Source organism: Entelurus aequoreus, linkage group LG22 (genome assembly GCF_033978785.1).
Source record: "Entelurus aequoreus isolate RoL-2023_Sb linkage group LG22, RoL_Eaeq_v1.1, whole genome shotgun sequence".
Taxonomy (NCBI): Eukaryota; Metazoa; Chordata; class Actinopteri; order Syngnathiformes; family Syngnathidae; genus Entelurus; species Entelurus aequoreus.
The window spans coordinates 39,588,286-39,608,869 of record NC_084752.1 but is presented as its reverse complement, the minus strand read 5'-3'; positions in this window follow the sequence as shown (position 1 = coordinate 39,608,869).

Here is a 20,584-nt window from a genome sequence, read left to right as displayed (position 1 = left end):
GCCCACTTCCCTATATACCTTGTACATCCATGACTTTGACACCCTGCTACTATATACTGTACATCCATGACTTTGACACCCTCTACTATATACTGTACATCCATGACTTTGACACCCTCTACTATATACTGTACATCCATGACTTTGACACCCTCTACTATATACTGTACATCCATGACTTTGACACCCTCTACTATATACTGTACATCCATGACTTTGACACCCTCTACTATATACTGTACATCCATGACTTTGACACCCTCTACTATATACTGTACATCCATGACTATGACACCCTGCACTATATACTGTACATCCATGACTTTGACACCCTGCACTATATACTGTACATCCATGACTTTGACACCCTCTACTATATACTGAACATCCAATGACTTTGACACCCTGCACTATATACTGTACATCCATGACTTTGACACCCTGCACTATATACTGTACATCCATGACTTTGACACCCTGCACTATATACTGTACATCCATGACTTTGACACCCTGCACTATATACTGTACATCCATGACTTTGACACCCTGCACTATATACTGTACATCCATGACTTTGACACCTCTACTATATACTGTACATCCATGACTTTGACACCCTGCACTATATACTGTACATCCATGACTTTGACACCCTGCACTATATACTGTACATCCATGACTTTGACACCTGCACTATATACTGTACATCCATGACTTTGACACCCTGCTACTATATACTGTACATCCATGACTTTGACACCCTGCACTATATACTGTACATCCATGACTTTGACACCCTGCACTATATACTGTACATCCATGACTTTGACACCCTCTACTATATACTGTACATCCATGACTTTGACACCCTCTACTATATACTGTACATCCATGACTTTGACACCCTCTACTATATACTGTACATCCATGACTTTGACACCCTCTACTATATACTGTACATCCATGACTTTGACACCCTGCACTATATACTGTACATCCATGACTTTGACACCCTGCACTATATACTGTACATCCATGACTTTGACACCCTCTACTATATACTGTACATCCATGACTTTGACACCCTCTACTATATACTGTACATCCATGACTTTGACACCCTGCACTATATACTGTACATCCATGACTTTGACACCCTGCACTATATACTGTACATCCATGACTTTGACACCCTCTACTATATACTGTACATCCATGACTTTGACACCTCTACTATATACTGTACATCCATGACTTTGACACCCCTGCACTATATACTGTACATCCATGACTTTGACACCCTCTACTATATACTGTACATCCATGACTTTGGACACCCTCTACTATATACTGTACATCCATGACTTTGACACCCTCTACTATATACTGTACATCCATGACTTTGACACCCTGCACTATATACTGTACATCCATGACTTTGACACCCTGCACTATATACTGTACATCCATGACTTGACACCCTGCACTATATACTGTACATCCATGACTTTGACACCCTGCACTATATACTGTACATCCATGACTTTGACACCCTGCACTATATACTGTACATCCATGACTTTGACACCCTCTACTATATACTGTACATCCATGACTTTGACACCCTCTACTATATACTGTACATCCATGACTTTGACACCCTCTACTATATACTGTACATCCATGACTTTGACACCCTGCACTATATACTGTACATCCATGACTTTGACACCCTGCACTATATACTGTACATCCATGACTTTGACACCCTTCTACTATATACTGTACATCCATGACTTTGACACCCTCTACTATATACTGTACATCCATGACTTTGACACCTCTACTATATACTGTACATCCATGACTTTGACACCCTGCACTATATACTGTACATCCATGACTTTGACACCCTGCACTATATACTGTACATCCATGACTTTGACACCCTCTACTATATACTGTACATCCATGACTTTGACACCCTGCACTATATACTGTACATCCATGACTTTGACACCCTGCACTATATACTGTACATCCATGACTTTGACACCCTGCACTATATACTGTACATCCATGACTTTGGACACCCTGCACTATATACTGTACATCCATGACTTTGACACCCTGCACTATATATGTACATCCATGACTTTGACACCCTCTACTATATACTGTACATCCATGACTTTGACACCCTGCACTATATACTGTACATCCATGACTTTGACACCCTCTACTATATACTGTACATCCATGACTTTGACACCCTGCACTATATACTGTACATCCATGACTTTGACACCCTCTACTATATACTGTACATCCATGACTTTGACACCCTGCACTATATACTGTACATCCATGACTTTGACACCCTGCACTATATACTGTACATCCATGACTTTGACACCCTCTACTATACTGTACATCCATGACTTTGACACCCTCTACTATATAATGTACATCCATGACTTTGACACCCTGCACTATATACTGTACATCCATGACTTTGACACCCCTCTACTATATACTGTACATCCATGACTTTGACACCCTGCACTATATACTGTACATCCATGACTTTGACACCCCTCTACTATATACTGTACATCCATGACTTTGACACCCTGCACTATATACTGTACATCCATGACTTTGACACCCCTCTACTATATACTGTACATCCATGACTTTGACACCCTGCACTATATACTGTACATCCATGACTTTGACACCCTCTACTATATACTGTAATCCATGACTTTGACACCCTGCACTATATACTGTACATCCATGACTTTGACACCCTCTACTATATACTGTACATCCATGACTTTGACACCCTGCACTATATACTGTACATCCATGACTTTGACACCCTCTACTATATACTGTACATCCATGACTTTGACACCCTCTACTATATACTGTACATCCATGACTTTGACACCCTGCACTATATACTGTACATCCATGACTTTGACACCCTCTACTATATACTGTACATCCATGACTTTGACACCCTCTACTATATACTGTACATCCATGACTTTGACACCCTGCACTATATACTGTACATCCATGACTTTGACACCCTCTACTATATACTGTACATCCATGACTTTGACACCCTCTACTATATACTGTACATCCATGACTTTGACACCCTGCACTATATACTGTACATCCATGACTTTGACACCCTGCACTATATACTGTACATCCATGACTTTGACACCCTCTACTATATACTGTACATCCATGACTTTGACACCCTCTACTATATACTGTACATCCATGACTTTGACACCCTGCACTATATACTGTACATCCATGACTTGACACCCTGCACTATATACTGTACATCCATGACTTTGACACCCTGCACTATATACTGTACATCCATGACTATGACACCCTCTACTATATACTGTACATCCATGACTATGACACCCTCTACTATATACTGTACATCCATGACTTTGACACCCTCTACTATATACTGTACATCCATGACTTTGACACCCTCTACTATATACTGTACATCCATGACTTTGACACCCTCTACTATATACTGTACATCCATGACTTTGACACCCTCTACTATATACTGTACATCCATGACTTTGACACCCTGCACTATATACTGTACATCCATGACTTTGACACCCTCTACTATATACTGTACATCCATGACTTTGACACCCTGCACTATATACTGTACATCCATGACTTTGACACCCTGCACTATATACTGTACATCCATGACTTTGACACCCTGCACTATATACTGTACATCCATGACTTTGACACCCTGCACTATATACTGTACATCCATGACTTTGACACCCTCTACTATATACTGTACATCCATGACTTTGACACCCTCTACTATATACTGTACATCCATGACTTTGACACCCTCTACTATATACTGTACATCCATGACTTTGACACCCTGCACTATATACTGTACATCCATGACTTTGACACCCCTCTACTATATACTGTACATCCATGACTTTGACACCCTGCACTATATACTGTACATCCATGACTTTGACACCCTCTACTATATACTGTACATCCATGACTTTGACACCCTGCACTATATACTGTACATCCATGACTTTGACACCCTCTACTATATACTGTACATCCATGACTTTGACACCCTGCACTATATACTGTACATCCATGACTTTGACACCCCTCTACTATATACTGTACATCCATGACTTTGACACCCTGCACTATATACTGTACATCCATGACTTTGACACCCTCTACTATATACTGTACATCCATGACTTTGACACCCTGCACTATATACTGTACATCCATGACTTTGACACCCTGCACTATATACTGTACATCCATGACTTTGACACCCTGCACTATATACTGTACATCCATGACTTTGACACCCTCTACTATATACTGTACATCCATGACTTTGACACCCTGCACTATATACTGTACATCCATGACTTTGACACCCTCTACTATATACTGTACATCCATGACTTTGACACCCTCTACTATATACTGTACATCCATGACTTTGACACCCTCTACTATATACTGTACATCCATGACTTTGACACCCTGCACTATATACTGTACATCCATGACTTTGACACCCTCTACTATATACTGTACATCCATGACTTTGACACCCTGCACTATATACTGTACATCCATGACTTTGACACCCTCTACTATATACTGTACATCCATGACTTTGACACCCTGCACTATATACTGTACATCCATGACTTTGACACCCTCTACTATATACTGTACATCCATGACTTTGACACCCTCTACTATATACTGTACATCCATGACTTTGACACCCTGCACTATATACTGTACATCCATGACTTTGACACCCTCTACTATATACTGTACATCCATGACTTTGACACCCTGCACTATATACTGTACATCCATGACTTTGACACCCTCTACTATATACTGTACATCCATGACTTTGACACCCTCTACTATATACTGTACATCCATGACTTTGACACCCTGCACTATATACTGTACATCCATGACTTTGACACCCTGCACTATATACTGTACATCCATGACTTTGACACCCTCTACTATATACTGTACATCCATGACTTTGACACCCTCTACTATATACTGTACATCCATGACTATGACACCCTGCACTATATACTGTACATCCATGACTTTGACACCTGCACTATATACTGTACATCCATGACTTTGACACCCTCTACTATATACTGTACATCCATGACTTTGACACCCTCTACTATATACTGTACATCCATGACTTTGACACCCTGCACTATATACTGTACATCCATGACTTTGACACCCTGCACTATATACTGTACATCCATGACTTTGACACCCTCTACTATATACTGTACATCCATGACTTTGACACCCTGCACTATATACTGTACATCCATGACTTTGACACCCTGCACTATATACTGTACATCCATGACTTTGACACCCTCTACTATATACTGTACATCTATGACTTTGACACCCTCTACTATATACTGTACATCCATGACTTTGACACCCCTCTACTATATACTGTACATCCATGACTTTGACACCCTCTACTATATACTGTACATCCATGACTTTGACACCCTGCACTATATACTGTACATCCATGACTTTGACACCCTCTACTATATACTGTACATCCATGACTTTGACACCCTGCACTATATACTGTACATCCATGACTTTGACACCCTGCACTATATACTGTACATCATGACTTTGACACCCTCTACTATATACTGTACATCCATGACTTTGACACCCTCTACTATATACTGTACATCCATGACTTTGACACCCTGCACTATATACTGTACATCCATGACTTTGACACCCTGCACTATATACTGTACATCCATGACTTTGACACCCTCTACTATATACTGTACATCCATGACTTTGACACCCTCTACTATATACTGTACATCCATGACTTTGACACCCTCTACTATATACTGTACATCCATGACTTTGACACCCTGCACTATATACTGTACATCCATGACTTTGACACCCTCTACTATATACTGTACATCCATTCATTCATTATATTACTTGACTTCATTTTCACCTGAAAGAAACACTCATTTTTAAGGTGTTGTGACCTTTATTTTATTTTGTAGTAGTAGCGACTTCCTCCCGGTCAGCTTCCTTTGTTTTCACTTCATTGCACTTCGCATGCACGTGACGTGGGGGCGTACTTACCAACCTTGACACCTCCCAATTCGGGAGATTGGAGAAGTGGGCGTGGTCAGGGTTAAGGGGGAGGAGTATATTTATAGCTAGAATTCACTGAAATTAAAGTAATTCATATATATATGTAGTACAGTAAACAGTAATGGAAACACAGTTGTTATACTAACTGTACTGTACTTGCTGCTTACTTAAAAAAAAAAACAACACTTACCTTTCACTATTTGAGTATCTTTTGTTGTGCCATTTGAGTAGTGGTGAGCCATCTCTGAGTCCAGGAACATATCCTTCACACATTTGATGAAGACATCCGCACATGACAACATGATGTTGATTGCAAGTTGGAGCATAAAAATACCTGGTGCTTCATGAGGGACTATATCTATACACCGTGTTATGGGTTATAGATAATCCTGTGGATAACACTACTTTATGGGTTATAGATAAAGCTATGGATAACACTACTTTATGGGTTATAGATAAAGCTATGGATAACACTACTTTATGGGTTATAGATAAAGCTATGGATAACACTACTTTATGGGTTATAGATAAACCTATGGATAACACTACTTTATGGGTTATAGATAATCCTGTGGATAACACTACTTTATGGGTTATAGATAAAGCTATGGATAACACTACTTTATGGGTTATAGATAAAGCTATGGATAACACTACTTTATGGGTTATAGATAAAGCTATGGATAACACTACTTTATGGGTTATAGATAAACCTATGGATAACACTACTTTATGGGTTATAGATAATCCTGTGGATAACACTACTTTATGGGTTATAGATAAACCTATGGATAACACTACTTTATGGGTTATAGATAAAGCTATGGATAACACTACTTTATGGGTTATAGATAAACCTATGGATAACACTACTTTATGGCTTATAGATAAAGCTATGGATAACACTACTTTATGGGTTATAGATAAACCTATGGATAACACTACTTTATGGGTTATAGATAAACCTATGGATAACACTACTTTATGGGTTATAGATAAACCTATGGATAACACTACTTTATGGGTTATAGATAAACCTATGGATAACACTACTTTATGGGTTATAGATAAAGCTACGGATAACACTACTTTATGGGTTATAGATAAACCTATGGATAACACTACTTTATGGGTTATAGATAAACCTATGGATAACACTACTTTATGGGTTATAGATAAAGCTATGGATAACACTACTTTATGGGTTATAGATAAAGCTATGGATAACATTACTTTATGGGTTATAGATAAAGCTATGGATAACACTACTTTATGGGTCATAGATAAACCTATGGATAACACTACTTTATGGGTTATAGATAAACTGTGGATAACACTACTTTATGGGTTATAGATAAACCTATGGATAACACTACTTTATGGCTTATAGATAAAGCTATGGATAACACTACTTTATGGGTTATAGATAAAGCTACGGATAACACTACTTTATGGGTTATAGATAAACCTATGGATAACACTACTTTATGGGTTATAGATAAACCTATGGATAACACTACTTTATGGGTTATAGATAAAGCTATGGATAACACTACTTTATGGGTTATAGATAAAGCTATGGATAACACTACTTTATGGGTTATAGATAAAGCTATGGATAACACTACTTTATGGGTTATAGATAAACCTATGGATAACACTACTTTATGGGTTATAGATAAAGCTATGGATAACACTACTTTATGGGTTATAGATAAAGCTATGGATAACACTACTTTATGGGTTATAGATAAACCTATGGATAACACTACTTTATGGGTTATAGATAAAGCTATGGATAACACTACTTTATGGGTTATAGATAAACCTATGGATAACACTACTTTATGGCTTATAGATAAAGCTATGGATAACACTACTTTATGGTTATAGATAAACCTATGGATAACACTACTTTATGGGTTATAGATAAAGCTACGGATAACACTACTTTATGGGTTATAGATAAAGCTATGGATAACACTACTTTATGGGTTATAGATAAAGCTATGGATAACACTACTTTATGGGTTATAGATAAAGCTATGGATAACACTACTTTATGGGTTATAGATAAACCTATGGATAACACTACTTTATGGGTTATAGATAATCCTGTGGATAACACTACTTTATGGGTTATAGATAAACCTATGGATAACACTACTTTATGGGTTATAGATAAAGCTATGGATAACACTACTTTATGGGTTATAGATAAACCTATGGATAACACTACTTTATGGCTTATAGATAAAGCTATGGATAACACTACTTTATGGGTTATAGATAATCCTGTGGATAACACTACTTTATGGGTTATAGATAAAGCTATGGATAACACTACTTTATGGGTTATAGATAAAGCTATGGATAACACTACTTTATGGGTTATAGATAAAGCTATGGATAACACTACTTTATGGGTTATAGATAAACCTATGGATAACACTACTTTATGGGTTATAGATAATCCTGTGGATAACACTACTTTATGGGTTATAGATAAACCTATGGATAACACTACTTTATGGGTATAGATAAACCTATGGATAACACTACTTTATGGGTTATAGATAAACCTATGGATAACACTACTTTATGGGTTATAGATAAAGCTATGGATAACACTACTTTATGGGTTATAGATAAACCTATGGATAACACTACTTTATGGCTTATAGATAAAGCTATGGATAACACTACTTTATGGGTTATAGATATACCTATGGATAACACTACTTTATGGGTTATAGATAAACCTATGGATAACACTACTTTATGGGTTATAGATAAACCTATGGATAACACTACTTTATGGGTTATAGATAAACCTATGGATAACACTACTCTTTATGGGTTATAGATAAAGCTACGGATAACACTACTTTATGGGTTATAGATAAACCTATGGATAACACTACTTTATGGGTTATAGATAAACCTATGGATAACACTACTTTATGGGTTATAGATAAAGCTATGGATAACACTACTTTATGGGTTATAGATAAAGCTATGGATAACATTACTTTATGGGTTATAGATAAAGCTATGGATAACACTACTTTATGGGTCATAGATAAACCTATGGATAACACTACTTTATGGGTTATAGATAACCTGTGGATAACACTACTTTATGGGTTATAGATAAACCTATGGATAACACTACTTTATGGCTTATAGATAAAGCTATGGATAACACTACTTTATGGGTTATAGATAAAGCTACGGATAACACTACTTTATGGGTTATAGATAAACCTATGGATAACACTACTTTATGGGTTATAGATAAACCTATGGATAACACTACTTTATGGGTTATAGATAAAGCTATGGATAACACTACTTTATGGTTATAGATAAAGCTATGGATAACACTACTTTATGGGTTATAGATAAAGCTATGGATAACACTACTTTATGGGTTATAGATAAAGCCTATGGATAACACTACTTTATGGGTTATAGATAAAGCTATGGATAACACTACTTTATGGGTTATAGATAAAGCTATGGATAACACTACTTTATGGGTTATAGATAAACCTATGGATAACACTACTTTATGGTTATAGATAAAGCTATGGATAACACTACTTTATGGGTTATAGATAAACCTATGGATAACACTACTTTATGGCTTATAGATAAAGCTATGGATAACACTACTTTATGGGTTATAGATAAACCTATGGATAACACTACTTTATGGGTTATAGATAAAGCTACGGATAACACTACTTTATGGGTTATAGATAAAGCTATGGATAACACTACTTTATGGGTTATAGATAAAGCTATGGATAACACTACTTTATGGTTATAGATAAAGCTATGGATAACACTACTTTATGGGTTATAGATAAACCTATGGATAACACTACTTTATGGGTTATAGATAATCCTGTGGATAACACTACTTTATGGGTTATAGATAAACCTATGGATAACACTACTTTATGGGTTATAGATAAAGCTATGGATAACACTACTTTATGGGTTATAGATAAACCTATGGATAACACTACTTTATGGCTTATAGATAAAGCTATGGATAACACTACTTTATGGGTTATAGATAAACCTATGGATAACACTACTTTATGGGTTATAGATAAACCTATGGATAACACTACTTTATGGGTTATAGATAAACCTATGGATAACACTACTTTATGGGTTATAGATAAAGCTACGGATAACACTACTTTATGGGTTATAGATAAACCTATGGATAACACTACTTTATGGGTTATAGATAAACCTATGGATAACACTACTTTATGGGTTATAGATAAAGCTATGGATAACACTACTTTATGGGTTATAGATAAAGCTATGGATAACATTACTTTATGGGTTATAGATAAAGCTATGGATAACACTACTTTATGGGTCATAGATAAACCTATGGATAACACTACTTTATGGGTTATAGATAAACCTGTGGATAACACTACTTTATGGGTTATAGATAAACCTATGGATAACACTACTTTATGGCTTATAGATAAAGCTATGGATAACACTACTTTATGGGTTATAGATAAAGCTACGGATAACACTACTTTATGGGTTATAGATAAACCTATGGATAACACTACTTTATGGGTTATAGATAAACCTATGGATAACACTACTTTATGGGTTATAGATAAACCTATGGATAACACTACTTTATGGGTTATAGATAAAGCTATGGATAACACTACTTTATGGGTTATAGATAAAGCTATGGATAACACTACTTTATGGGTTATAGATAAACCTATGGATAACACTACTTTATGGGTTATAGATAAAGCTATGGATAACACTACTTTATGGGTTATAGATAAAGCTATGGATAACACTACTTTATGGGTTATAGATAAACCTATGGATAACACTACTTTATGGGTTATAGATAAAGCTATGGATAACACTACTTTATGGGTTATAGATAAACCTATGGATAACACTACTTTATGGCTTATAGATAAAGCTATGGATAACACTACTTTATGGGTTATAGATAAACCTATGGATAACACTACTTTATGGGTTATAGATAAAGCTACGGATAACACTACTTTATGGGTTATAGATAAACCTATGGATAACACTACTTTATGGGTTATAGATAAACCTATGGATAACACTACTTTATGGGTTATAGATAAAGCTATGGATAACACTACTTTATGGGTTATAGATAAAGCTATGGATAACATTACTTTATGGGTTATAGATAAAGCTATGGATAACACTACTTTATGGGTCATAGATAAACCTATGGATAACACTACTTTATGGGTTATAGATAAACCTGTGGATAACACTACTTTATGGGTTATAGATAAACCTATGGATAACACTACTTTATGGGTTATAGATAAAGCTATGGATAACACTACTTTATGGGTTATAGATAAACCTGTGGATAACACTACTTTATGGGTTATAGATAAACCTATGGATAACACTACTTTATGGGTTATAGATAAAGCTATGGATAACACTACTTTATGGGTTATAGATAAAGCTATGGATAACTACTTTATGGCTTATAGGTAAAGCTATGGATAACACTACTTTATGGCTTATAGATAAAGCTATGGATAACACTACTGTATGGCTTATAGATAAACCTATGGATAACACTACTTCATGGGTTATAGATAAAGCTATGGATAACACTACTTTATGGGTTATAGATAAAGCTATGGATAACACTACTTTATGGGTTATAGATAAAGCTATGGATAACACTACTTTATGGCTTATAGATAAACCTATGGATAACACTACTTTATGGGTTATAGATAAAGCTATGGATAACACTACTTTATGGGTTATAGATAAAGCTATGGATAACACTACTTTATGGCTTATATATAAACCTATGGATAACACTACTTTATGGGTCATATATAAACCTATGGATAACACTACTTTATGGGTTATAGATAAAGCTATGGATAACACTACTTTATGGGTTATAGATAAAGCTATGGATAACACTACTTTGTGGCTTATAGATAAACCTATGGATAACACTACTTTATGGGTTATAGATAAACCTATGGATAACACTACTTTATGGGTTATAGATAAAGCTATGGATAACACTACTTTATGGGTTATAGATAAAGCTATGGATAACACTACTTTATGGGTTATAGATAAAGCTATGGATAACACTACTTTATGGGTTATAGATAAACCTGTGGATAACACTACTTTATGGGTTATAGATAAAGCTATGGATAACACTACTTTATGGGTTATAGATAAAGCTATGGATAACACTACTTTATGGGTTATAAATAAACCTGTGGATAACACTACTTTATGGGTTATAGATAAACCTATGGATAACACTACTTTATGGGTTATTGATAAAGCTATGGATAACACTACTTTATGGGTTATAGATCAAGCTATGGATAACACTACTTTATGGGTTATAGATAAAGCTATGGATAACACTACTTTATGGGTTATAGATAAAGCTATGGATAACACTACTTTATGGGTTATAGATAAACCTGTGGATAACACTACTTTATGGCTTATAGATAAAGCTATGGATAACACTACTTTATGGCTTATAGATAAAGCTATGGATAACACTACTTCATGGGTGATAGATAAAGCTGTGGATAACACTACTTTATGGGTTATAGATAAACCTGTGGATAACACTACTTTATGGCTTATAGATAAACCTATGGATAACACTACTTCATGGGTTATAGATAAAGCTATGGATAACACTACTTTATGGGTTATAGATAAACCTATGGATAACACTACTTTATGGGTTATAAATAAAGCAATGGATAACACTACTTTATGGGTTATAGATAAAGCTATGGATAACACTACTTCATGGGTTATAGATAAAGCTATGGATAACACTACTTTATGGGTTATAGATAAACCTATGGATAACACTACTTTATGGGTTATAGATAAAGCTATGGATAACACTACTTTATGGGTTATAGATAAACCTATGGATAACACTACTTTATGGGTTATAAATAAAGCAATGGATAACACTACTTTATGGGTTATAGATAAAGCTATGGATAACACTACTTTATGGGTCATAGATAAACCTATGGATAACTCTACTTTATGGGTTATAGATAAAGCTATGGATAACACTACTTCATGGGTTATAGATAAACCTGTGGATAACACTACTTTATGGCTTATAGATAAACCTATTGATAACACTACTTTATGGGTTATAGATAAAGCTATGGATAACACTACTTTATGGCTTATAGATAAACCTATGGATAACTCTACTTTATGGGTTATAGATAAAGCTATGGATAACACTACTTTATGGGTTATAGATAAACCTGTGGATAACACTACTTTATGGGTTATAGATAAAGCTATGGATAACACTACTTTATGGGTTATAGATAAAGCTATGGATAACACTACTTTATGGCTTATAGATAAAGCTATGGATAACACTACTTTATGGCTTATAGATAAAGCTATGGATAACACTACTTTATGGCTTATAGATAAAGCTATGGATAACACTACTTCATGGGTTATAGATAAAGCTGTGGATAACACTACTTTATGGGTTATAGATAAACCTGTGGATAACACTACTTTATGGCTTATAGATAAACCTATGGATAACACTACTTCATGGGTTATAGATAAAGCTATGGATAACACTACTTTATGGGTTATAGATAAACCTATGGATAACACTACTTTATGGGTTATAAATAAAGCAATGGATAACACTACTTTATGGGTCATAGATAAACCTATGGATAACACTACTTTATGGCTTATAGATAAACCTATTGATAACACTACTTTATGTGTTATAGATAAAGCTATGGATAACACTACTTTATGGCTTATAGATAAACCTATGGATAACTCTACTTTATGGGTTATAGATAAAGCTATGGATAACACTACTTTATGGGTTATAGATAAACCTATGGATAACACTACTTTATGGGTTATAGATAAAGCTATGGATAACACTACTTTATGGGTTATAGATAAACCTATGGATAACTACTTTATGGGTTATAGATAAACCTATGGATAACACTACTTTATGGGTCATAGATAAACCTATGGATAACACTACTTTATGGCTTATAGATAAACCTGTGGATAACTACTTTATGGGTTATAGATAAACCTATGGATAACACTACTTTATGGGTCATAGATAAACCTATGGATAACACTACTTTATGGCTTATAGATAAACCTGTGGATAACACTACTTTATGGCTTATAGATAAACCTATGGATAACACTACTTTATGGGTTATAGATAAACCTATGGATAACACTACTTTATGGGTCATAGATAAACCTATGGATAACACTACTTTATGGGTTATAGATAAACCTGTGGATAACACTACTTTATGGGTCATAGATAAACCTATGGATAACACTACTTTATGGGTCATAGATAAACCTATGGATAACACTACTTTATGGGTCATAGATAAACCTATGGATAACACTACTTTATGGCTTATAGATAAACCTGTGGATAACACTACTTTATGGCTTATAGATAAACCTATGGATAACACTACTTTATGGGTTATAGATAAACCTATGGATAACACTACTTTATGGGTTATAGATAAACCTATGGATAACACTACTTTATGGGTCATAGATAAACCTATGGATAACACTACTTTATGGCTTATAGATAAAGCTATGGATAACACTACTTTATGGCTTATAGATAAAGCTATGGATAACACTACTTTATGGGTTATAGATAAACCTGTGGATAACACTACTTTATGGGTTATAGATAAACCTCTGGATAACACTACTTTATGGGTTATAGATAAAGCTACGGATAACACTACTTTATGGGTTATAGATAAAGCTATGGATAACACTACTTTATGGGTTATAGATAAACCTATGGATAACACTACTTTATGGGTTATAGATAAAGCTACGGATAACACTACTTTATGGGTTATAGATAAACCTATGGATAACACTACTTTATGGCTTATAGATAAAGCTACGGATAACACTACTTTATGGGTTATAGATAAACCTATGGATAACACTACTTTATGGGTTATAGATAAAGCTATGGATAACACTACTTTATGGGTTATAGATAAAGCTATGGATAACACTACTTTATGGGTTATAGATAAAGCTATGGATAACACTACTTTATGGGTTATAGATAAAGCTATGGATAACACTACTTTATGGGTTATAGATAAAGCTATGGATAACACTACTTTATGGCTTATAGATAAACCTATGGATAACACTACTTTATGGGTTATAGATAAACCTATGGATAACACTACTTTATGGGTTATTGATAAAGCTATGGATAACACTACTTTATGGCTTATAGATAAACCTATGGATAACACTACTTTATGGGTTATAGATAAACCTATGGATAACACTACTTTATGGGTCATAGATAAACCTATGGATAACACTACTTTATGGGTTATAGATAAACCTGTGGATAACACTACTTTATGGGTTATAGATAAACCTATGGATAACACTACTTTATGGGTTATAGATAAAGCTATGGATAACACTACTTTATGGGTTATAGATAAAGCTATGGATAACACTACTTTATGGCTTATAGATAAACCTATGGATAACACTACTTTATGGGTTATAGATAAAGCTATGGATAACACTACTTTATGGGTTATAGATAAACCTATGGATAACTACTTTATGGGTTATAGATAAACCTATGGATAACACTACTTTATGGGTCATAGATAAACCTATGGATAACACTACTTTATGGGTTATAGATAAAGCTATGGATAACACTACTTTATGGCTTATAGATAAACCTGTGGATAACACTACTTTATGGCTTATAGATAAACCTATGGATAACACTACTTTATGGGTTATAGATAAACCTGTGGATAACACTACTTTATGGGTTATAGATAAACCTGTGGATAACACTACTTTATGGCTTAGAGATAAACCTGTGGATAACACTACTTTATGGGTTATAGATAAACCTATGGATAACACTACTTTATGGGTTATAGATAAACCTATGGATAACACTACTTTATGGGTTATAGATAAAGCTATGGATAACACTACTTTATGGGTTATAGATAAAGCTATGGATAACACTACTTAATGGGTCATAGATAAACCTATGGATAACACTACTTTATGGGTTATAGATAAAGCTATGGATAACACTACTTTATGGGTTATAGATAAAGCTATGGATAACACTACTTTATGGCTTATAGATAAACCTATGGATAACACTACTTTATGGGTTATAGATAAACCTATGGATAACACTACTTTATGGGTTATAGATTAAGCTATGGATAACACTACTTTATGGCTTATAGATAAACCTATGGATAACACTACTTTATGGGTTATAGATAAACCTATGGATAACACTACTTTATGGGTCATAGATAAACCTATGGATAACACTACTTTATGGGTTATAGATAAACCTGTGGATAACACTACTTTATGGGTTATAGATAAACCTATGGATAACACTACTTTATGGGTTATAGATAAAGCTATGGATAACACTACTTTATGGGTTATAGATAAAGCTATGGATAACACTACTTTATGGGTTATAGATAAACCTATGGATAACACTACTTTATGGGTTATAGATAAAGCTATGGATAACACTACTTTATGGGTTATAGATAAACCTATGGATAACTACTTTATGGGTTATAGATAAACCTATGGATAACACTACTTTATGGGTCATAGATAAACCTATGGATAACACTACTTTATGGGTTATAGATAAAGCTATGGATAACACTACTTTATGGCTTATAGATAAACCTGTGGATAACACTACTTTATGGCTTATAGATAAACCTATGGATAACACTACTTTATGGGTTATAGATAAACCTGTGGATAACACTACTTCATGGGTTATAGATAAACCTGTGGATAACACTACTTTATGGCTTAGAGATAAACCTGTGGATAACACTACTTTATGGGTTATAGATAAACCTATGGATAACACTACTTTATGGGTTATAGATAAACCTATGGATAACACTACTTAATGGGTTATAGATAAAGCTATGGATAACACTACTTTATGGGTTATAGATAAACCTGTGGATAACACTACTTTATGGGTTATAGATAAAGCTATGGATAACACTACTTTATGGGTCATAGATAAACCTATGGATAACACTACTTTATGGGTTATAGATAAAGCTATGGATAACACTACTTTATGGGTTATAGATAAAGCTATGGATAACACTACTTTATGGCTTATAGATAAACCTATGGATAACACTACTTTATGGGTTATAGATAAACCTATGGATAACACTACTTTATGGGTTATAGATAAAGCTATGGATAACACTACTTTATGGCTTATAGATAAACCTATGGATAACACTACTTTATGGGTTATAGATAAACCTATGGATAACACTACTTCATGGGTCATAGATAAACCTATGGATAACACTACTTTATGGGTTATAGATAAACCTGTGGATAACACTACTTTATGGGTTATAGATAAACCTATGGATAACACTACTTTATGGGTTATAGATAAAGCTATGGATAACACTACTTTATGGGTTATAGATAAACCTGTGGATAACACTACTTTATGGGTTATAGATAAACCTATGGATAACACTACTTTATGGGTTATAGATAAAGCTATGGATAACACTACTTTATGGGTTATAGATAAAGCTATGGATAACACTACTTTATGGCTTATAGATAAAGCTATGGATAACACTACTTCATGGGTTATAGATAAACCTGTGGATAACACTACTTTATGGCTTATAGATAAACCTATGGATAACACTACTTCATGGGTTATAGATAAAGCTATGGATAACACTACTTTATGGGTTATAGATAAAGCTATGGATAACACTACTTTATGGGTTATAGATAAAGCTATGGATAACACTACTTTATGGGTTATAGATAAAGCTATGGATAACACTACTTTATGGCTTATAGATAAAGCTATGGATAACACTACTTTATGGCTTATAGATAAAGCTATGGATAACACTACTTTATGGCTTATAGATAAAGCTATGGATAACACTACTTTATGGGTTATAGATAAACCTGTGGATAACACTACTTTATGGCTTATAGATAAAGCTATGGATAACACTACTTTATGGGTTATAAATAAAGCAATGGATAACACTACTTTATGGGTCATAGATAAACCTATGGATAACACTACTTTATGGCTTATAGATAAACCTATTGATAACACTACTTTATGGGTTATAGATAAAGCTATGGATAACACTACTTTATGGCTTATAGATAAACCTATGGATAACACTACTTTATGGGTTATAGATAAAGCTATGGATAACACTACTTTATGGGTTATAGATAAACCTATGGATAACACTACTTTATGGGTTATAGATAAAGCTATGGATAACACTACTTTATGGGTTATAGATAAACCTATGGATAACTACTTTATGGGTTATAGATAAACCTATGGATAACACTACTTTATGGGTCATAGATAAACCTATGGATAACACTACTTTATGGGTTATAGATAAAGCTATGGATAACACTACTTTATGGCTTATAGATAAACCTGTGGATAACACTACTTTATGGCTTATAGATAAACCTATGGATAACACTACTTTATGGGTTATAGATAAACCTATGGATAACACTACTTTTTGGGTCATAGATAAACCTATGGATAACACTACTTTATGGGTTATAAATAAAGCTATGGATAACACTACTTTATGGGTTATAGATAAAGCTATGGATAACACTACTTCATGGGTTATAGATAAACCTGTGGATAACACTACTTTATGGGTTATAGATAAAGCTATGGATAACACTACTTTATGGGTTATAGATAAAGCTATGGATAACACTACTTTATGGGTTATAGATAAAGCTATGGATAACACTACTTTATGGGTCATAGATAAACCTATGGATAACACTACTTTATGGGTTATAGATAAACCTATGGATAACACTACTTTATGGGTCATAGATAAACCTATGGATAACACTACTTTATGGGTTGTAGATAAAGCTATGGATAACACTACTTTATGGGTCATAGATAAACCTATGGATAACACTACTTTATGGGTCATAGATAAACCTATGGATAACACTACTTTATGGGTCATAGATAAACCTATGGATAACACTACTTTATGGGTTGTAGATAAAGCTATGGATAACACTACTTTATGGGTCATAGATAAACCTATGGATAACACTACTTTATGGGTCATAGATAAACCTATGGATAACACTACTTTATGGGTCATAGATAAACCTATGGATAACACTACTTTATGGGTTGTAGATAAAGCTATGGATAACACTACTTTATGGGTCATAGATAAACCTATGGATAACACTACTTTATGGGTTGTAGATAAAGCTATGGATAACACTACTTTATGGGTCATAGATAAACCTATGGATAACACTACTTTATGGGTTATAGATAAAGCTATGGATAACACTACTTTATGGGTTATAGATAAAGCTATGGATAACACTACTTTATGGCTTATAGATAAACCTATGGATAACACTACTTTATGGGTTATAGATAAAGCTATGGATAACACTACTTTATGGGTTATAGATAAAGCTATGGATAACACTACTTTATGGGTTATAGATAAACCTATGGATAACACTACTTTATGGGTTATAGATAAAGCTATGGATAACACTACTTTATGGGTTATAGATAAAGCTATGGATAACACTACTTTATGGGTTATAGATAAAGCTATGGATAACACTACTTTATGGCTTATAGATAAAGCTATGGATAACACTACTTTATGGGTTATAGATAAAGCTATGGATAACACTACTTTATGGGTTATAGATAAAGCTATGGATAACACTACTTTATGGGTTATAGATAAAGCTATGGATAACACTTCTTTATGGGTTATAGATAAATCTATGGATAACACTACTTTATGGCTTATAGATAAAGCTATGGATAACGGAGACATATATAATAGTCTCCTTTTCAGGTGAGAGACGACGTTAAAGGCAGTGCCTTTAAGCCACGCCCCCAATATTGTTGTCCGGCTGGAAATCGGGAGATTTTCGGGAGAGGCACTGAAATTCGTCAGTCTCCCAGAAAATTTGGGAGGGTTGGCAATTATGCGTTGAGGCCACATGGGGGCCAAAA